Here is a 22,637-nt window from a genome sequence, read left to right as displayed (position 1 = left end):
TGGGTAGCGAGAGATGGAAGTTGGTGGAGACTCGGTGCAGGTTGATGACGGTTGGACTGCGGTATGTTTGAGGTGGAATGGGCTGTGAAGAAATGTTGCGATGAAGCAAACTTGTGATGGTCCCTGTGTGGCCAGGGCGGCTGCGAACGTGAAGTGAACCTACCACAGCCAGTCAGGGTCACTGTCTCCTTAGAGATTTGGAGCCTGGTCCAGCATCGGACTTTTAACCTGTGGGTCCAGTGTTCAGGTCCTTGTTCAGGCGCTGCTTTTATCAGAGAAAACTACATTCAATTTACACCTTAAAGCTCCGCCATTAAACGTTAGGCAATTAAAATCTACAGCAAAAAAAAATATTAATATCACTGAGCAGTATATTAATTCAGTGCACAGGAACTGCCCAGTGAAGAGGGAGCTGAACGTCATTCACGCAAAGAGAACGTCTTTAACCACTTGAAAAATGCTGGGAAATCTGTGCCCGTGTCCTCTTCCATCAACCCTGTTCCATCATATTTCTTTCTCTTCATGTCCTATCCTATCGGCGGTTCATGATTATTCCTCACGGAGATTGAAACCGAGCATGTTAAAACTGGCCGAAGGACAGTCAACATTTGAATAGAAAAGGCAGGTGATGAATAAAGGGAACAGGAGGAGGGCATTCACATCCTCGATCCTGTTCCGCCATTCAATTCGATCAAGGCTGATTAGACATCAACTCAATTCACCCGCCGTTGTTCCATGTCGCTTGATCCTTTTACCCAACAAATAAGAACAACATAAGAACATAAGAAATAGGAGCAGGAGTAGCCCAATCGGCCCCTCGAGCCTGCTCCGCCATTCAAGAAGATCATGGCTGATCTGATCCTAACCTCAAATCTAAATTCATGTCCAATTTCCTACCCGCTCCCCGTAACCCCTAATTCCCTTTACTTCGATATACATCGATCTCAGTCCTGAAATTGCAATTGACCCCCAGCATCCACAGCCTTTTGGGGGAAGAGGTTCACAGATTTCCACGGGAATTTGTGTGAAAATTCTCCGACAGATTTCGTTCTTGGATGTCCCAGCTCCAATGGGTAGATTGAGGAAAAGGGATCAGATTAGGGAGAAGGTCAGATTGGTCAGAGGGATGTGATTGAGGAGAAAGGTTCAGGTTGAGGTGAAGGGTGAGTTCAGGGGAGGCGTCAGTTTGAGGAAAAGGTGTCAGATTGTGGAGCCATCTCACTTTGCCTGCCACCGTCAAAGTTGTGTGCACATGCACAACCAGGTCTCTCTGTTCCTGCACCCTTTTTTACAATTGTACGATTTATTTATTTTGCCCTTCGTCATTCTTCCTACCAAAATGTATCATTTCGCACTTCTCTGCATTAAATTGCATCGACCATGTGTCTGCCCATTTCAACAGCCTGTCTATTTTCTCCCGCAGTCTGGTACTATCCTCCTCACTGTTTCCTACATTTCCGAGCTTCTTGTGAACCCAACGTTTGAAATGATGCCCTATATTCCTATGCCCTATATACCAATGTCCATATCATTAATATGTAGAAAAAGAGAGTTTTCCGAATACCGACCACTGAGGGATCCCACTGCATACTTCCCTCCAGTCTGAAAACCAACCGTTCACTACTACTCTTTGGTTCCTCTCCCTTCACCAATTTAATATGCATGCGACCACTGTCCATTTAAGCCCATGGTTCACTTCTGAATTAAGAACCCGACATTTCTCTAAAAAACTCTTTTTCCGTTTTAATGACTTGGATGAAGCAATAGAGTTTTGTATCCAAATCTGAAGACGAGATTCAGTAAGGGGGGATCAGATACAAAGATCAATAAAGGGTCACAAAACAGTAAGAGCTACAAAAATAAAGTATGAAAAGAAACTTGCAAGGGATATCAAAACCAATAAAAAGAAGTTTTATAGTTATATTCGGAAAAAAGAGGGTGGTCAGGAGCAGTGTTGGCCCCTTAAAAAACTGGAAGTGGGGATATTGTCGTTGACAATGGGGAAATGGTGGAAATGTTGAATAATTACGTTGCGTCAGTATTTACAGTAGAAAAATAGGATAGCATGCTGGAAATCCCAAGAAAACTAATATTGAATCGGGGACAGGAACTCAATAAATCCCCAGGACCAGATGGTTTCCATCCCAGGGTTTTCAAGGAAGTCGGTGAGCAGATTGCAGATGCCCGAACTATAATCTTTCAAAGTTCTCTAGATTCAGGAACTGTCCCTCTAGATTGGAAAATTGCACATGTCACTCCGCTTTTTAAGAAAGGAGAGAGAGGGAAACCGGGGAATTATAGACCAGTTAGCCTAACATCTGTTGTGGGGAAATTGCTGGAGTCTATAATTAAGGATAGGGTGACTGAACACATCGAGAATTTTAAGTTAATCAGGGAGAGCCAGCATTGATTTGTGAAAGTAGGTCGTGCCTGAGAAACCTGATTGAATTTTTTGAAGAGTTGACTAAAGTAGTGGACAGGGGAATGTCAATGGATGTTATGTATATGGACTTCCAGAAGGCATTAGATAAGGTTACACATGAGAGACTGTTAGTTAAGATAGAAGCCCATGGAATCGACGGAAAAGTACGGACTTGGTTACGAAATTGGCTGAGCGAAAGGCGACAGAGAGTAGGGATAATGGGAAGGTACTCACATTGGCAGGATGTGACATGTGGAGTCCCGCAGGGATCTGTCTTGGGGCCTCAATTATTCACAATATTTATTAACGACTTCGATGAATGCATAGAAAGTCTCACATCTAAGTTTGCCGATGACACAAAGATTGGTGGCATTGTAAGCAGTGTAGATGAAAACATAAAATTACAAAGTGATATTGATAGATTAGGTGAATGGGCAAAACTGTGGCAAATGGAATTCAATGTAGACAAATGTGAGGTCATCTACTTTGGATCAAAAAAGGATAGAACAGGGTACTTTCCAAATGGTAAAAAGTTAAAAACTGTGGATGTCCAAAGGGGCTTCGGGGTTCAGGTAAATCGATCATTGAAGTGTCATGAAAAGGTGCAGAAAATAATCTAATGGAATGCTGGCCTTTATATTTAGAGGACGAGAGTACAAGGGGGAAGAAGTTATGCTGCAGCTATACAAAACCCTGGTTAGACCGCATCTGGAGTACTGTGAGCAGTTCTGGTCACCGCACCTTTGGAAGGACATATTGGCCTTGGAGGGAGTGCAGCGTAGGTTTACTAGAATGATACCCGGAGTTTAAGGGTTAAGTTACGAGGAAAGATTGCACAAATTGGGATTGTATTCTCTAGAGTTTGGAAGGTTAAGGGGTGATCTGAACGAATCGGGTGGATAGAGAGAAAGTATTTCCACTGGTTGGGGATTCTCGGAGTGGGTGGGGGCACAGTCTAAAAATTAGAGTCAGACTTTTCAGCAGCGAGATTAGAAAGCATTTCTACGCACAAAGGGTGGTAGATGTTTGGAACTCTCTTCCGCAAACGGCAATTGATACTAGCTCAATTATTAAATTTAAATGTGAGATAGATAGTTTTTTGGCAACCAAAGGTATGAAGGGATATGGGCCAAAGGCAGGTATATGGAGCCGGATCACAGAGCAGCCATGATCTTATCGAATGGCGGATCAGGCACGAGGATCTGAATGGCCTAATCCTGTTCCTATGCTCCTTTGTTCCTATGCAGACACACTGGAGTTACAAGCTGGGTGTTGCGCACTGTATAATAAACTGCATCAAATTAATCATGTTATTCCAACACTTGTGTACAAAACTTACTCATGTACGTCTTGTTACAAATTATGCGTGAGATGAAAAGAATCATAGAGGTCTACATTAGAAAGCTCAGATATAAACATTAATTGAATAATGTAATTGTAGGTATTTATTCAGAATAAGAAGAATAATAAGCTTCTATACGAAAAGAATGAAATATGATCGGGACAATTCAAAGAGGTGTATGAAAGATATTGTGATGTAACATTTCCAAAACGCTCATTGAATCCAATTGCCTTTCCAGATTCTATGTATTCATAATTCCCGAACTACTAACTCTTAAATATTCCCTTGAAAAAGTAGCACTATAGCCCAGTGGGGTTATCACTCAAAACTTTACATAAACGCCAATGCGTTGAGGGTTAAAGATGTCTATACTCCCGTTACCGGCACCAGCCGAGGACACATCGAATCATAGCATCATACAGGTCATTCGGTCCATCGTGTTTTTGCCGGCACTTTGAAAGAGTTATCAAAATCGACCCACTTCCCATAGGCCTGCACATTTCTCCTTTTCAAGTATTTATCCAATTCCCTTTAAAATTTACTGTTCAATTTGCTTCCACAACCTTTCAGGCAGTGCATTCCAGATCATAACAAGTCGCTGCTGAAATAAAATTCTAATAACCTACACCCCTTGGTTTTTGCCAATTAACTCAAAACAAAATTGAACACAATACTCTTGCTGAGGCCAAACCAGTGATATGTAAAGTTTGACCATAACTTCCTTGTTTGTGTTCTCTAGGCCACTATTTACAAAGCAAAGGGTCCCATTTTCTGTTTAACAGCCTTCTCAACTTGTCTTGCCACCTTCAAAGATTTGTATATGTGAACCCAATCGTCTCTCTGTACCTGCACCCCTTTAAATGTGTTCCTTTTAATTTATATTGCAAGTCCTAATTTCTCCCTTCCAAAATGCATCACTTCACATTTCTCTGCATTAAATTTCACCTGCCATGTGTCTGCCAATGTCAGCCTTTATGCTCTTGAAGTTTGTAACTATCCTCTTTATTCTTCAATACATTTCGAAGCTTTATATCATCTGCATTCTTTGACATTATGCCTCTTATACCGAAGTCGAGGACATTAATATATATCACAAAGAGCAGTGGTTCTATATCGACCTATGGGCACAGCGCTGTATACTTCACTCCAGTCTGATAAACAACCGTTCCCCATACTCTCTGCTTTCTGTCTCTTAGCGGACTTCCTGTCCACGTTGTCACTGCCCCTTTAAATTTGTTAACACGTCTATTATGTGGTACTTTAATAAACGCATTTTGAAAGTCCATATACACATCAACTGTGCTCCCTTCATCTATCCTCTCCATTATTTCATTGAAGAACTCGATCACGTTTGTCAGACACGATTCGCTTTTAACAAATCCATGCTGGCTGTCATTTATTAAATTTTGTTCTTTCAAGTGACAATTATTTTTTACCCGGATTATGGTCTCAAGAATTTTCCCCACCACCAACGTTAGGCTGACTTGTCTATACTTGGTTCATCTATCATCCCTTTTTTGCACAGGGGAGTAACATTTTCAACAATCTTCTGACACCATTCCCATATTCACAGAGGAATGAAAGATTATGGTCAAAGCCTCCGCTATTTCTAACCTTACATACCTCAGCAACCTGGGAAGCCTCCAAGCTGGATCGGGTTAATTTTCTAATTTGAGCGGTGCCCGCCGATGAAGTACCTCTTGTTTATCGATTTCTATCTGATCCAATTGATCCACCCTCATTCCATGCTGAGACATTGGCAGCATCGTCTTCTTTCGGATAGATACGTCTGAAGTATATGTTTATAAAACACTTTAATGTTCCATTTTCCGTTAACCGTTGTCGACATGGTTTGGCCTGGTGGGGGAGACCCGAATAATTCAATAACTTTATGAAACATTCCGCAATATTAAAGAAACTTACATAGACTACAACTAAGAATCTGCAATATGATCAGATTCTAAGATTACAATTTATTGAACAAATATTAATGAACTATTAATCTGTAAGGACAGAGATCTTCTCGGCACCTGTCCAGATAGTCAAAGGACGAATAGACGATGTATCGGAAAAAAATTAGATCGTCAGGTGCAAACCGTGAGTCGAGCAATAATCGTGTCGCGCAGACTCATGGAACAGAGTTACATAATTTACAAGATGACTTAATGGATTAACCATTTACTTACGAATTAACAATAACCAGATCATGTTGACATGTTATCATCACGTTAGCAAGACGTTAATAAAACCAGAATAGGCACAATACTCAAAAAACTCAGGGGATTTGAACTTCCAGCTTTGACCAGTGTAAGCAGATTAGAACTGCGCTCTTACAATCCATTCTGATGGGTCCTCCCGTCAGTAAGTGTCTGTACCGGTAATCTCACGGTCACTTTATGGAGTGGGCAATAGAACTAAAAAACAGTATTCAGACCTTTCAGAGTTTCCTTGTTCTCGAGCCTGTTTAAAGATGTCTGGATGCGGGTTATCCTGCTAAACCCCAATGTATACTTCGAATATTCGGGGGGCAAAAATCTAAGATAATTTAGGGGTAAAAGGAAAACGAATTGTACAAATAACGACTTCCAACTAATAAATGTTTTTTTCCACCAGTTCCGGGTGATCAAGTGCTGGGTCACTTTGCTCTTGTGTCCGATATGGGCAGGTTCGGTGACGAAAATCTCCACCCCAGTAATCATAAGGTGTCGGCCCAGCAATCGAACAGGGTCAAGACCCATTTATCATTGTATGAAACGCAGCAACTGAGGGAGCGAGGAGTCGTGGCCGAGTGTTTAAGGCGATGTACTAGAAATTTATTTGGGTTTTCCTGCACAGGTTCGAATCGTGCTTTTTATTTCTAATCTGGAAGTTTATAAAGACTGTGGTGGGGTTAGAGCCTCGGTTAGTGATAAACATGGAGCTTTTGGTGAAAAATCTGGAACATTTGATGCTAAATATGGAACTTTTGGTGCTAAATATGGAACGTTTGGTGAAAATATGAAACATTTGGTGATAAATATGAAAGATTCGGTGATAAAAGAGGAGGATTTGGTGATAAATATGAACATTTGATGATAAATATGGAACATTTGGTGATAAATATGGAGCATTTGGTGATAAATATGGAGCATTTGGTGATAAATATGGAGCATTTGGTGATAAATATGGAGCATTTGGTGATAAATATGGAACATTTGGTGATAAATATGGAACATTTGGTGATAAATATGAACATTTGGTGATAAATATGGACCATTTGGTGATAAATATGGAGCATTTGGTGATAAATATGGAGCATTTGGTGAAAAATATGGAACATTTGGTGATAAATATGGAACATTTGGTGATAAATATGGACCATTTGGTGATAAATATGGAACATTTGGTGATAAATATGGAACATTTGGTGATAAATATGGACCATTTGGTGATAAATATGGAACATTTGGTGATAAATATGGACCATTTGGTGATAAATATGGAACATTTGGTGATAAATATGAACATTTGGTGATAAATATGGAACATTTGGTGATAAATATGGAGCATTTGGTGATAAATATGGAACATTTGGTGATAAATATTGAGGTTCCACTCACACTGTAACTGTACGGTCCAGGCTAAACTGGAGCACCTCGCAGGGACGGTACCGGTGCAAATAAACGCGCCTGAAGGGAACCTTTGGATGGTTCCATAAGTTGTTAATTTTCCGCAGTCAATAAGTTAACAGATCTTCCACAAATCCAAACACACATTTCAATACAATGTTGAGCGCTAAAACCATCCCGCCATGAGGCTTTTACCCATGTGATGAACCGACCCAATTTTATAATTTGCTGCTGCGGCCCCATGGGAGAATAGATCGAAATTTACATTTAGTTCCTTCAGTTTCTTTGGCGAGCGGGGTCTCGGGAGCTGCATCAGATGTCAGCAGTTTTAAATATAATTTCACAGCAATTACTGGAAAGATATGAATTCAAATAAAACATTCAGCCGAGACAAAAGCTTCAATTTAGGTCGAAACTCTGGGCTCTTTCTATTTATAATCGACCCGAGGGATCTGCTCGGTAACAAAGCGGGAGCTGGTGGAACCGCGAAAGTTATTTGCAGCTGAGGGTGGGGAGCAGCTCCCTGAGCGGCAATTAATTCTCATATTTTTATTCATTCATGGGATGTGGGCATTGCTGCCTAGGCCAGCATTTATTGCCCATCCCCAGTTCCCCTTGAGAAGGTGGTGTTGAGGCATCTTCTTGAACCGCTGCAGTGCGTGTGGTGAAGTTTCTCCCACATTCCTGTTCGGTTGGCAGTTCCAGGATTTTGACCCAGCAACAATGAAGGGACGGCCGATATATTTCCAAGTCGGGATGGTGTGTGACTTGGAAGGGAACGTTCAGGTGGTGTTGTTCCCATGTGCCTGCTGCCCTTTTCCTTCTCGGTGGTCGAGGTCGAGGGTTCGGGAGGTGCTGTCGAAGAAGCGTTGGCGAGTTGTTGCAGCGCATCCTGTGGATGGTACACACTGCATCCACGGTGCGCCAGTGGTGAAGTGAGTGAATATTTTTAGGGTGGTGGATGGGGAATCAATCAAGCGGACTGGTTTGTCCTGGATGGTGTCGAGCTTCTTGAGTGTTGTTGGAGCTGTATTCATCTCGGCAATTTGAGAGTGTTCCATCAAACTCCTGACTTGTGCTTTGTAGATGGTGGAAAGGCTTTGCGGAGCCAGGAGGTGAGTCACTCGCCGCAGAATACCCACAGTATTTATATGGCTGGTACAGTTAAGTTTCTGGTCAATGGTGCCCCGAGGATGTTGATGGTTGGGGATTCGGCGATGGTAATGCCGTTGAATGACAAGGGGAGGTAGTTAGACTCTCTCTTGTTGGAGATGTTCATTGCATGACACTTGTCCATGGCGAATGTTACTTGCCACTTATCAGCCCAAGCATGCATATTGTCCCGGGTCTTGCTGCATGCAGGCACGGACTACTTCAGTATCTGTGGGGTTGTAAATGGAACTGAACACTGAGCAATCATCAGCGAACATCCCCATTTCTGACTTATGATGGAGAGAAGGTCATTGATGAAGCAACTGAAGATAGTTGGGTCAAGGACACTGCCCTGAGGAACTCCTACAGCAGAACTGGACACAATAGTTCAGTTGTGGCCGACCCAGTGTTTCATAAAGGTTCATCATGACATCCATACTTTTGCACTCTAAGCCTCTATTTAGAAAGCCCAAGATTCCGTATGCTTTTTAACGTCTTTCTCAATCTGCCCTGCCACCTTCAACGATTTGTCCACATATACGCCCAGATCTCTCTGTTCCTATACCCCTTTTAGAGTTGTGCCCTTTGATTTATACTGCCTTTCCTCGTTCTTCCTACTGAAATGCATCACTTCGCATTTTTCTGCATTAAATTTCATTTCCCACGTGTCTGCCCACGCCAACAGCCTGTCGATATCCTCTTGAAGTCTATCACTGTCCTCCTCACTGTTTATACCCTTCCAAGTTTTGTGTCATCTCCACATTTGAGTTGATGCACTGTACTGGCAAAGTCCAAGTCATTTATCTATATCAAGAAAAGCAGTGGTCCCAGTACAGACCCCTGAAGAAAAACACAGTGCACTTCCCTCCAGTCCAAAAAACAACCGTTCACCACTACATTCTGTTCCCTTTAACTTCCACAATACTGTATCCATGTTGTTACTGCCCCCTTTATTCGATGAGCCGCAATCTTGATGCTAAGCTTACCATGCAACATTTATCAAAAGCCTTTTAGAAGTCCATATATAACACATCAACTGCATTGCCCTCATCTCCCCTCTCTTGTAACTCATCAAAAAACTCTGTCAGGTTAGTTAAACACGATTTGTCTTTGGCAATCCGTGCTGGCTTTCTCGAATCAATCCACCTCGTCCAAGTGACTGTTAATTCTGCCCCGGATTATCGTTTCTAAAAGTTTCCCCGCCACTGAGATTAAACTGACTGGCCTGCATTTGTTTGGTTCATCCTTACACACTTTTTTTGAAGAAGGGCGTAGCATTTGCAATTCTCCGATCCTCTGACACCACTCCCATATCTATGGATGTTTGGAAGATTATGGCCTGCAGCTCCGCAATTTCCACCCTTACGTCCCTCAGCAACCAAGGATGCATCCCATCCGTACCGGGACTTATCCACTTTAAGTACAATCAGCCTATCAAATACCACTTCTTAATCATTTTTAGCAAACCTGTATATAAACTATATCTTCCTTTACTGAGAGCCTGGCACTATCACTACATGGGCAATTTTTGTATCATCTGCAAACTTCTTAATCATGCCCCTTACATTTCAGTCTAAATCTATAATATGTACCACAAAAAGCAAGGGTCCTGGTACAGAGCCCCGTGGAACCCCACTGGAAACAGCCTTCCGGTCACAGAAACAACCGTCGACCATTAGCTTTTACTTCCTGTCACTGAACCAATTTTGGATCCAACTAGTCACTTTCCCTTGCATCCCATGGGCTTGTACTTTTTTGACCATTCTGCCTTGTGCCTCAGGGATGAGCTCCTGCAAGGTGAATTGAAGGAGTTAAGAGATAAATTAAAAAGCAGGACCTCAAAGGTCGTGATCTCAGGATCACTACCAGTGCCACGTGCGAGTGAACAGAGGAAAAGGAGAATCGATCGGATGAATGCGTGGCTGCGGGGATGGTGTAGGAGGGAGGGATTTCGATTCCTGCGACATTGGGACTGGTTCTGGGGAAGGTGGGACCTGGATAAGCTGGACGGGTTACACCCGAGCAGGACCGGGACCAATGTCCTCGAGGGGGTATGTGCTCGTGTTTTTGGGGAAGGTTTAAACTAGAGTGGCAGGGGGTTGGGCAACTGAGCGGGGTGTCAGAAGGGAGTAAAGTTGAGAGCAGCAAGAGAGGGGAAGAATCAGGGGAAATTTACAATACAAATTGTACAAACAGTTGTTCAAGAACAAGTGAAACGGAAAAGCGTAGAGCGGCAGAAAGAAAGTGTACTTTAGCCTTCACCTAGATTGGGAAAAACAGACTCGCAACTGTAAGAAAGGTAGTGATTTTCCTGAGTGTGTCCAGGATAGTTTTCCACAGCAGTATGTCCTACAAGCAACAAGGGGGCAAGCCATACTCGATTTAGTAATGAGTAATGAACCAGATTTAGTTAACAGCTTAAATGTGCGTGAATATCAAACCAATAGCGATCATAACATGATCGAGTTCAAGGCAGTTTTTGAAAGGAAAAAAAAAGTGAATTAGCTGCTAAGATTCGAGACTTGGGTCAGGCCGACTTCAATGGGATGAGCTGGAGACTGTCCACAGTGAACTGGGCAAATCTGTTAATGAGTAAAACGACTGATGATCAGTTGGGAATGTTTAAAGAAACATTTAACGAGATACAGAACCGGTTTATGCCCCTGAGCGGCAAGAACTCGACTTGTCAAAAAAAAAGCCGTGGACAACTGAAGAGGTAAGGACAGTATAAAGCATTAGGAAAGGGCATACAAAAAGGCAAAACATGACACAGATCCTGGCGAATGGCAAGATACAAAGATTGAAAAAATGGTCACAAAACAGATAGCGAGAGCTAAAAAAAGAGAGTATGAATTGAAACTTGCAAGGGATATCAAAACCAATACGACGAACATTTATAGTTATAATGTAAAAAGAGGATGGTCAGGAGCAGTGTTGGCCCCTTAAAAACTGAAATGGTGAAATGGCGGACATGTTGAATAATTACTTTGCGTCAGCAATTACATTCCGGAAATCCCACGAAAACTAATATTGAATCGGGGAAAGTGACTCAATAAAATTAACATGAGTAAAACAATATGAATGAAGAAAATAATAGCACTAAACAGTAACAAATCCCGAGGACCAGATGTTTTCCATCCCGGGGTTTTAAAGGAAGTAGGTGAGTACATTGCAGATGCCCTAACTATAATCCTTTAAAGTTATCTAGATTTAGGAACCGTCCCTCTAGATTGGAAAATTGCACATGTCACTCCGCTATTTAAGAAAGGAGAGAGAGGGAATTCAGGAAATAATAGGTCAGTTAGCCTAACATTTGTTGTGGGGAAAATGCTGGAGTCTATAATTAAGGATAGAGTGAATGAACACCTCGAGAATTTTCAGTTCATCAGAGAGAACCAGGTCGTGCCTGATCAATCTGATTGAATTTTTTAAAGAGGTGACTAAAGTAGTGGGCAAGAGAATGTCAATGGATATTATTTACATGGACTTCCAGAAGGCATTTGATAAAGTCTCACATAAGAGACTGTTAGCTAAGATTGAAGCCTATGGAATCGAGGGAATAGCACGGACTTGGTTTGGAAGTTGGCTGAGCGAAAGGTGACAGAGAGTAGGGATAATGGTTAGGTACTCACATTGGCAGGATGTGACAAATGGTGTCCGGCAGGGATCTGTCTTGGGGCCTCAATTATTCAAAATATTTATTAACGACTTAGATGAAGGCATGGAAAGTCTCATAACAGTTTGCCGATGAAACAAAGATTGGTGGTATTTTAAGCGGTGTAGATGAAAACATAAAATTACAAAGGGATATTGATAGATTAGGTGAATGGGCAAAACTGTGGCAAATGGAATTCAATGTACACAAATGTGAGGTCATCCACTTTGCACCAAAAAAAGGATAGAACAGGGTACTTTGTTAAGGGTAAAAAGTTTAAAACAGTGGATGTCCAAAGGGACTTCGTGGTTCAGGGACATAGATCATTGAAGTGTCATGAACAGGTGCAGAAAATAATTAATAAGGCTAATAGAATGCTGGTCTTTATATCTAGAGGACTAGAGTACAAGGGGGAAGAAGTTATGCTGCAGCTAAACAAAACCCTGGTTCGACCGCACCTGGAGTACTGTGAGCAGTTCTGGGCACCGCACCTTCGGAAAGACAGATTAGTGATGGGCCCTCCTACCTGTTGGTTATTCGAATAGATACTTTTAATGTATAGATTAATGATGGGCCCTCCTACCTGTTGGTTATTCGAATAGATACTTTTTATATAAAGATTAGTGATGGGCCCTCCTACCTGTTGGTTATTCGAATAGATACTTTTTATATAAAGATTAGTGATGGGCCCTCCTACCTGTTGGTTATTCGAATAGATACTTTTAATATAAAGATTAGTGATGGACCCTCCTACCTGTTGGTTATTCGAATCGATACGTTTTATTTAAAGATTAGTGATGGGCCCTCCTACCTGTTGGTAATTGGAGTAGTTACTTTTTATTTAAAGAATGTTTTCCTTTTTTCCCCATTTTTCTCATCGGAGTAGATATTTTTTCGATAAAGATGAGTGATGGGCCCTCCCACCTATAGGTCATTCAAACACTTACTTTGTATATAATGATTAGTGATAGGCCCTCCTACCTGTAAGTAATTTAAATAGTTTCTGTTTACATAAAGATTAGTGATGGACCCTCTTACCTGTAATTCATTCAAACACTTACATTTTGTCTAAAGATTCGTGATGGACCCACTTACTTTGAGGTAATTCGAACACTTACATTTCATGTGAAGATTAGTGATGGACCCTCCTACGTGGAAGTAAATCGAACACTTACATTTTGTATAAATATTAGTGATGGGCCCTCTGAACCTTAGGTAACTCGAATGCTTAATTTTATATAAATATTAGTGATGGACTCTCCCACCTGTTTGTAATTTGAATAGATACTTTATATATAAAGATTAACGATGGAGCCTCCCAACAATTTATAATTCGAGTAGCTACTTTTTATGTAAAGCTTAGGAATGGACCCTCCTACCTGTTGGTTATTTGGGAGGTTACTTTTTATATAAAGTTCAGTGATGGGCCCTTCTATCTTTTGCTAATTTAAGAATTACTTTTTATATAAAGATTAGTGATTCCCCCTCCTACCTTTTGCTAATTTAATCATAACTTTTTTATTTAAAGATTAATGATGGGCCCTTCAACCGGTTAGAAATTTAAATAGTTAATTACATAAGACCTGTGACCAGGCTCCTCTTATCTGTGAGGGAGATCGCTTCTATCCTGTGGTCGGTTTTCATCTAACACATTTCTGAGCTCAATTTATCTCTAAAGGCAACGACCCCTCCTTGTTTTATTAGTTGAGTGAGTTTGATAGATAAACGCCTCATTAACATGAACTTATTTCACCAAAAACAGAAGCTCCTGCTTGATTCTCCCAGCGAATTCACGTCCTTTTCCAACTGACCGAAACTGACATTGTGGTGTGAATCAGTAATTCATTATTTTAATTAATCGGGGTGAACATTTTTGTCGGATCTTTCTTCGATCCTGTGATTGGATCGGGTTCGGTCCGGCCTCATGTCACCAGAGGCTGATTGTCCAGGTGCTCGGCAGAGAGCGATGAGCCACCAGTGCGAATGTATTAACCCTTTACTAAGCTGAGCTACGTGTTCAGTGTGAACTGCTGGTCCCGCCTTTGATTCGTTCAATAAAAAAATATTGGGCACAAAAATGTTGATTGAGTGTTACAGTAAAAATCCGCAAGAAGTGACAAGGACAGGTTCCAATCCCTGTCTTTCTGAACTGCAATTTCTAAAGTAGGAAGGAGGCGCAACTGGGGCAGGATGGGGTAAATCTACAAAGTTCGTGTTCCTGCTTTCTGTCCCACAGCCGCTCTTAAAATGTGTCCGTGTGGAGACTGGTGGGGACCAGGAGTGGGTTTATCCCTGATATGTCCGGTGTAAAGTGGACTCCCCCTGAGATCACACACTCACAGAATAGTCGCATCCCCGGCTCTGGAGAACACATCAGACCGCGGGAAATAGGCTTCAGAGAGAAAGGAGAACGGGAGGAATGAAAGAATAAAACACAGAACTGAAGTTGAGAGTCGACATGAACTTAACTTCACCCAGCAATGATTTTCTGCTTTTTTATTTCCTTGCAGATTTTGAAGGTTATATCCTTGTTATTTCATCACAACCAATTGGATACAGGTTCCTTTTTTACAATTTGGCAAGTCACAAATTAGGAATTTGATGTGACCCTTGTTGTGAGTTTCAGAGTGATATTTGATCTGACCCTTGTTGTGAGTTTCAGAGCGATATTTGATCTGATCCTTGTTGTGAGATTCAGAGCGATATTTGATCTGATCCTTGTTGTGAGATTCAGAGCGACATTTGATCTGACCCTTGTTGTGAGATTCAGAGCGATATTTGATCTGATCCTTGTTGTGAGATTCAGAGCGATATTTGATCTGACCCTTGTTCTGAGATTCAGAGCGATATTTGATCTGATCCTTGTTGTGAGATTCAGAGCGATATTTGATCTGACCCTTGTTCTGAGATTCAGAGCGATATTTGATCTGACCCTTGTTATTTGAGAGTCAGCGCGATATTTGATCTGACCCTTGTTATTTGAGATTCAGAGCGATATTTGATCTGACCCTTGTTATTTGAGATTCAGAGCGATATTTGATCTGACCCTTGTTATTTGAGATTCAGAGCGATATTTGATCTGACCCTTGTTAATTGCGATTCAGAGCGATATTTGATCTGATCCTTGTTCTGAGATTCAGAGCGATATTTGATCTGACCCTTGTTATTTGAGATTCAGAGCGATATTTGATCTGATCCTTGTTGTGAGATTCAGAGCGATATTTGATTTGAACCTCGTTATTTGAGATTCAGAGCGATATTTCCTTTCTCTCTCTCATTTCCCCTTTGTTTTTTGACCAGGATTGAGGATTTACTCGGGCCGGAGACTGAGCCTCATGCGGCGGCCCCAAACTTCCCCCAATATTTATTTTGAAGTGAATTCTCCTGCCCAGAACTTCCCTTTTTTTCTTTACTCTCCTCCCCAAACTTACCCTTGCTCTGGACTTGCTGAAAATCTTTAACTCTTTTCAAATCTTCCAGTTCTGACGAAAGGTCTTCGACCTGAAACGTTAACCACAGATGCTGCCTGACTTGCTGAGCTTCTCCAGCATTTTGTGGTTTTATTTCAGATTTCCAGCATCCACAGTATTTTGCTTTTGAGCACGTGTTCAGATAAGTCTTCAGATAAGTCGTAGTTTGTATGGATGGGGGACATGGGCAGCACGGTGACATCGGTTGGCATGTATTAGCACGGGGCATAGTTTGGCACCGGTTGGCATAGGTTTGTACGGGGGTCGTCAGTAATGGTGGGAGGGATCTGGCGTCAGATCGGCGGGTGGTGGTCGGGATCGGTGGATATCGTGGGTGTCCCCGATCGTCGGGAGCGGGGTGGGGGGAATCGTGGGTCAGTGTCGGGGTCCGCGATCGTTGCAGGCGGGTGGTCTTTGGGTTCTGCGGTCCGCGATCGGCTTGTTGGGTTGAATAGAAAACTCCCATCTTAAAGCATCGATAGATGGAAACAAGCAAGAAGGAGAAGGTCTGTGGCGGGAGAATTCTAGTCGGAAAGAGGTCTGTGGCGGGAGAATTCTAGTCTGATAGAGAAGGTCTGTGGCGGGAGAGTTCAAGCAGGAAAGAGAAGATCAGGGTACTTTCTATATGGCAAAAAGTTAAAAACAGTGGATGTTCAAAGGGATTTAGGGGTTCAGGTACATCGATCATTGATTGTCATGAACATGTGCAGAAAATAGTTTTTAAGGCTAATGGAATGCTGACCTTTATAACTAGAGTACTGGAGTACAAGGGGGCAGAAATTATGGTGCAGCCATACAAAACCCTGGTTAGACCGCACCTGGAGTACTGAGAGCAGTTCTGGGCACCGCACCTTCGGAAGGACATATTGGCCTTGGAGGGTGTGCTGTGCAGGTTTACTGGAATGATACCCGGACTTCAAGGGTTAAGTTACGAGGAGAGATTACACAAATTGGAGTTGTATTATCCAGAGTTTAGAAGGTTATGGGATGATCGGATCGAAGTTTATAAGATATTGAGGGGAACAGGTCGGCTGGATTGAGATAAACTAATTGGGGATTCTAGGACCAGGGGGCGCAGTCTAAAAATTAGAGCTTTCAGGAGTGAGATTAGAAAACACTTCTACACACAAAGGGTGGTCGAAGTTTGGAACTCTCTTCCGCAAACGGCAATTGATGCTGGCTCAATTACTAATTTTAAATCTGAGATAGATAGCTTTTTGGCAACCAAAGATATTAAGGGATATGGGCCAAAGGCAGGTACATGGAGTTAGATCACGGAACAGCCATGATCTTATCAAATGGCGGAGTGGGCTCGAGGGGCTGAATGGCCTACTCCTGTTCCTATGTTGCTATGTCTGTGACGGGAGTGTTATAGCAGGAAAGAGAAGGTCTGTGGTGGAAGAGTTTGTGGCCGACGCTTGAACCTCTGTCTCGGGCCCGAGTAAATCCTTAATCCGGGTAAAAAAAACAGAACAGAAATGAGAGAGTGAAAGGAAATATCGCAATACATCCCTCGGAATTACCACCACAATCTTTCCTCAAACATTGTCTCTTTTCGGGCACTTCCATCCTGTGGAGGGGATTTTGATTCCTGTCTGATAACCAAGCTGAAAAAGAGGAAAATCCAATCTTTATAACGACTGTAGCACAGGAATGAGCTTTTCTGTGTTTAACAATGTGACGGGTGTATCTAATGCAGATTTACAATGATAAATGAAACTATGGAATGTCAGTAATCATTCCCCCAGTGGATGAGGCGATTGATGCTCAGGGATAGTTTAATTCACCGGTTAAATGGTTAATGTCCTCACCGACAGAAACAGCTCAGCTCACTGACAAGACACCGGCTCTTGGGCCCTGTGTTGAAAGTGCAAACATCAGGAAATCGCTTGGACTTTTAGCGAACAATGTCCCAGATAGAAATGTAACAATTTCTTTCGAACTATGTGTCTGTTTTACAGAACTTCACTGGAACAAGAAGAGAGAAAGTAAAATTGAGAATAAACTTTGTTCACAGTGGAAGCAGCAACGAATTGTCAAATCGGTTCGATGTGATTTCGTCAGAGAGGCCGCTCCTTATTCTGAAACAATTTAGGAATGTTTTAGTTGAAAACCATCCTGAGGTGCGGCATCTTCTTTCACACAGAGAGGGAACTCTGAATCTCATAAAACAAGGCTCAGGTCAAACTCCAAAGTTGGGACTTGCCAAAATAAACAAGGAAATTCTGCCTGACTGGTTGTAAGGGAATAACATGAAAAAACCTGCAAAATCCACAGGGTAATAAAGAAACTGCCAATCATTGCCGGATCGAGAAAAGGTTGATGTCGTTTCGAAGCTTCAGTTCCGTGTTTTATTCTTTCATTCCTCCCGTTCTCCCCTCTCTCGAAAGCTTATTTCCCGCGGTCTGATGTGTTCTCCAGCGCCGGGGATGCGACTGTTCTGTGAGTGTGCGATCTCAGGGGGAGTCCATTCAACAGCGGACATTTCAGGGATAAACCCACTCCTGGTCCCCACCAGTCTCCCCACGGACACATTTTAAGAGCGGCTGCTGGACACAAAGCAGGAACACGGAGCTAGTGGATTTACCCAGTTCTGGTCCAGTGACGCCTCCTCCCGACATTAGATTTTGCAGTTCAGACAGACAGGGATTGGAACCGTGTTCTTGTAACTCCGTACGGTACTGATGTAGCCCTGCACTGTCGGAGGGGCAGTACTGAGGGAGCGCTGTACGATGCGTGATGCCGTCATTCAAATGAGAGTCTGCCCTCGCAGCCCGAAGTTTGTTATTCCACTGCCCCGGTGTACCGGCCAATATTTGTGCCTCAATCAACATCACTGAAACAGTTTATCAGGTCATTATCACATAGGTGTTCGTGGGATCTTGCTGGACACAAAAGCAACTGTTTCCAACATTACAAATGTGACTACACTTCAAACTACGTCATTGGCCGTAAAGCCTCTTGGGACATCCTGAGGTTATGAAAGGCGCTGTGTGAATGTCAGTCTTTATTTTTTTTTTTCTCGTCCATGTTTGACGCTATGCTCTCTTGTTCTGGACTGTGTTGTCGCTTTCCTCGTCCTTTTCGTTTAGGGTCTTGAATCTTTCATGAGACCCGCCCGAGCCTTCTCCTGCCTTCTTCAAGTAAAAGTGTACGGCAAAGCCGAAGTTACGAAAAAGGCAATAGAGAATGTGGAAACTGTGCACGAACTGACAGCGGTTACACGAGGGAGAAACCTATTACAGGGACCTTTGTGAAGTGAAAATTGAATCTCTGCGACAAGAAATTGAGACGCTAAGTGCCACCAAAGCGCAAAGAGCGGAGAGAGTGAGGGAGTGACTGATTGAGAGAGTGAGGAAAGGTGCAAGGTCTGACCGATCACAAAGGCACACTGGAAGGGGGACAAGACACCAGGAGCAGGTGCGACCTGTCCAACAGAGCTGACAGCTGAAACCCAATGAAGCCACAATTGCTGTTGTCATCCGCGAGCATCCGATTTGAATTCATTGGTGCCTGAAAATTCGGTGCCAAATTTATCCAAATTCCTGGAACAAAGTGCCTCCTTGTCAAGAGCACAATTCCTCAAAGTTTATATTTGCATAAGAATTATATCTGGAAATCGGATCACAGATTTACGTTTTAAATACTCGTGAAAGGGCAATGATGATATTGGCATGGTGTTCTTACAGGCGGGCGGTACTGATGTCAACCCTGTGCGGACTCGCTGTGACTTTTCTTGGTGGATATTTTCCCGGAGAGGAAATCTGTTGGTGAACTATTGGAAACTAGTTAAACTAAAAGCAGGTTATGATGAGCGAAATGCATCTCTCGATCTGTCAGAAATGAACTCGAGTTGCTGGAAGATAATTAGCGGTGACCCGGAATCCATTGTAAAAGCTCTTATCAATTCGATTACAATCGCAAACAAACACAACGTCTTCACTGAAATCGATTACTTAAGAATGACCCGAGACTGCGATTCTTTTGTTAAAAACCGCAAATACAACACTTTCTCCTTAAGCACCGAGGAACGCGATTTCCCTCTGGCCTATTCGATGGTGATCTATGAAAAGATCGAGATGTTTGAGAGGCTCTTAAGAAACATTTACGCTCCTCAGAATGCGTACTGCGTCCACGTGGACAGGAAGTCTCCAAAACAGTTTCACTCGGCCGTCCAGGCCATCGCCTCTTGTTTCAGTAATGTCAGTAAATTAGAGACGGTGACGTACGCGTCATGGTCCAGGTTCAGTCTGATCTGAATTGCATGGAAGAGCTGCTGAGGAGCTCAGTCCCGTGGAGATATCTCATCAATGTGTGTGGACAAGACTTTCCAACGAAAACCAACCGAGAGATGGTGAACAGTCCAATGGCCATGAACGGCTCAAATGTGATAGATTCGGACCCTCCACCGGGATATAAACAGGTAAATGCGCCAGCTTCATGTCTGCCCAGCCGCCAAAGGGGGGCAGTGGAAGCGGTTATATGTAATCAAAAGGAACTGAATGGATATTTGAAGGAGTGGATGATTGGAACTTGCTCATCATCAAACTGCAGTGACACCACACGTTACCTGAAGCACAAGGGGTGTGACATTACCTCCTGCCGGTGGTCTCACATCTCCTGCTTCACTGCATTGGAGAGTCAAGTGCTGACTTGAACCTCGAGTTCGGCGGCGTCATGCCCCAAATCGTATGTTTGAAATCACTCGGTTTGGGCACGAGAATCGAAGGATAACTTCATAGGAACATAGCAACATAGGAAGATGTAGAACAATAGAAGAATAACTTCATATTCATCGTATTGGGCCTTCTTCCCAGGCAACTGGCAGATGATCATTTGCTGCTTAATACATTGTTTTCAAAGCCTTGACACACTTTTCTTTCAGATGCGATTGTTGATTGGCTTATTTTATTTCACCTGTCTAAATTCCATACTTGTGGGTGACCAGAGCAATTCTAAATAACCAATCTGACCTAATCTGCTGACATCTCACATATCATTTCCCTTCAATCGGCCATTAGTAGCTGTGCAGTGAGCCTCCACCTTATCATTTCTGCTAGATTTCCTCATTTGAGCTGCTCTATGTATCAGAATTTTATATGCAAAATTTATAAAAGCAAATAAACATTATCTAAAGTCTAAATTTATTATTAATCGATACTGCAGTTAGTTATGTTGCGGTTGAAAAAAAATAGGATGACGTTGGAAAATGAGAAATGATTGCTCTTTTCTTGACTTTCAGAGACGATGGAAGTTTCATTATGATATCCGTGGAACTGTGGCCTTAACAGATCGAGAGAAGAGCCCCCCTCCCATACGCAGCCCCATGTTTGTGGGGGCCGCATACATTATGGTCACCAGAGAATTTGTGAGTAATTTATTTGTGAAATCGGAAATCAAGGTGTTTTTCAAGTGGTCGGAGGAGACCTACAGCCCCGATCAACATATCTGGGCGACACTGCAGAGAATGCCCGAGGTACCCGGCTCCATTCAAGACACTCCCAGGCACCGTAGGGGTGACCCACCAATTCTAACTCGAGCAGTGAAGTGGTCTTTTGAGGCTGGTGATGTTGAGAAAGGTGCCTTATATCCGCCTTGTACAGGAAGGTACCGCCATCAAGTCTGTGTTTACGCTTCTGCAGATCTGCACTGGATCTTCCAACAGAAACCCTTGTTCACCAACAAGTTTGACCCTGAAGTGGACAACACAGCTGTGCAATGTATGGAGGAATATGTTCCACATAGAGCGATTCACGGAACAGGAAGTTAACAGTGAATGGGGAGATATAGTCCCCAGGCAGAAGGCAGGGCTGTCGCAGCGAATCGATAAGTATTTATGATGAAGCAATGTGCTGAATAATAATGGGGGGATCTGTTACACCTAAACAAAAACAAATAACAGGGGATCTATCGTTAGCTCAAAGAGGATCATTGTAATCAATATGACCATGACAGCGGATGTATAATTAATTCCAACGAGAGCATAGTAACTAATGGGACTGTAATAGTGGTTGCATCAATCGTTCAAACTGGAACATTGCAAATAATGGGATTGTAATCGTGGTTGCATCAATCGCTCCAATTGAAACATTTTAACAAAGGGGACTGTAATCGTGGCTGCAACAATCGTTCAAACTGGAACACTGTAACCAATAGGACTGCAATAGTTCCTGCATCCATCGTTCAAACTGAAACATTGCCATGAATAGGACTGTAATTTGGGGCTGCATGGATGCAGCTTTGCCTGTGTGAAAATTAGGATCAGGCAGTGTTGCTGTGGATTGAAGCAACTGTGGAGGTGAATCACGTGTTACAGTGAAAGTCTGCAATCGACAGAATAATGAATTTAAAAGTCACAGACTTTTACTGCCCAGGAGGAAGACATTCGGCCCATCGTACCTCTGAAGGATATTTGCCCGTTCAAGGAAATAATTTCTCTCGACCCACCCTATCCACTCCCTTTAACTTTTTGAACACCTCTCCCCTCAATCTTCCATAATCAAGGGAATACAAGACAAATTATGAAACCTACCTCCCTAACAATTTCTAACCCAAGTGCAAAGGCTGCCTCCAATTCCATGCGCTCATATTGTTGCCAATTATTTTTGTGAGGAAACTTATCAAATGTTTTCTGGAACTCCACATCGAAAAATTCCATAGATACCCTTTTGTCTACTTTATAAGTGAGCTCCTTAAACAATTAAATTAGATCAGTCAGACCTGTGTTACCTTAAAAAAAGCCATGCTGGTTCTCTCTGTTCAGTTCATATTTGCTCAAATGCTCTCTCACTCTATCCTTAATGACCGATTTTAGTAACTCCCCCTCAACCGATGTTAAACTGACAGGCATATAATTACCTGGTTTCACTATCTCACCCATCTTAATTTCCCCGTCTGATGGCACAATTCCAAAATGAAGAGAGCTTTGAAAGATTACAACTAATGCAGCTGCAATTCCCACCCCTACTTCTTCTAAATCCCCTTTGTG

The 22,637-nt window shown here is 42.5% G+C and overlaps 1 pseudogene; it reads left to right on the top strand.

The window, feature by feature from the left end:
• Positions 1-21,419, top strand: part of LOC137315041 (beta-1,3-galactosyl-O-glycosyl-glycoprotein beta-1,6-N-acetylglucosaminyltransferase 3-like) — a 34,626-nt pseudogene extending 13,207 nt beyond the window's left edge.
• Positions 21,420-22,637: the final 1,218 nt, after the last annotated feature.

Source organism: Heptranchias perlo, unplaced genomic scaffold (assembly GCF_035084215.1).
Source record: "Heptranchias perlo isolate sHepPer1 unplaced genomic scaffold, sHepPer1.hap1 HAP1_SCAFFOLD_53, whole genome shotgun sequence".
Taxonomy (NCBI): domain Eukaryota; kingdom Metazoa; phylum Chordata; class Chondrichthyes; order Hexanchiformes; family Hexanchidae; genus Heptranchias; species Heptranchias perlo.
The sequence above is the reverse complement of the archived record's forward strand: the minus strand, read 5'-3'. Positions and strand labels throughout refer to the sequence as shown.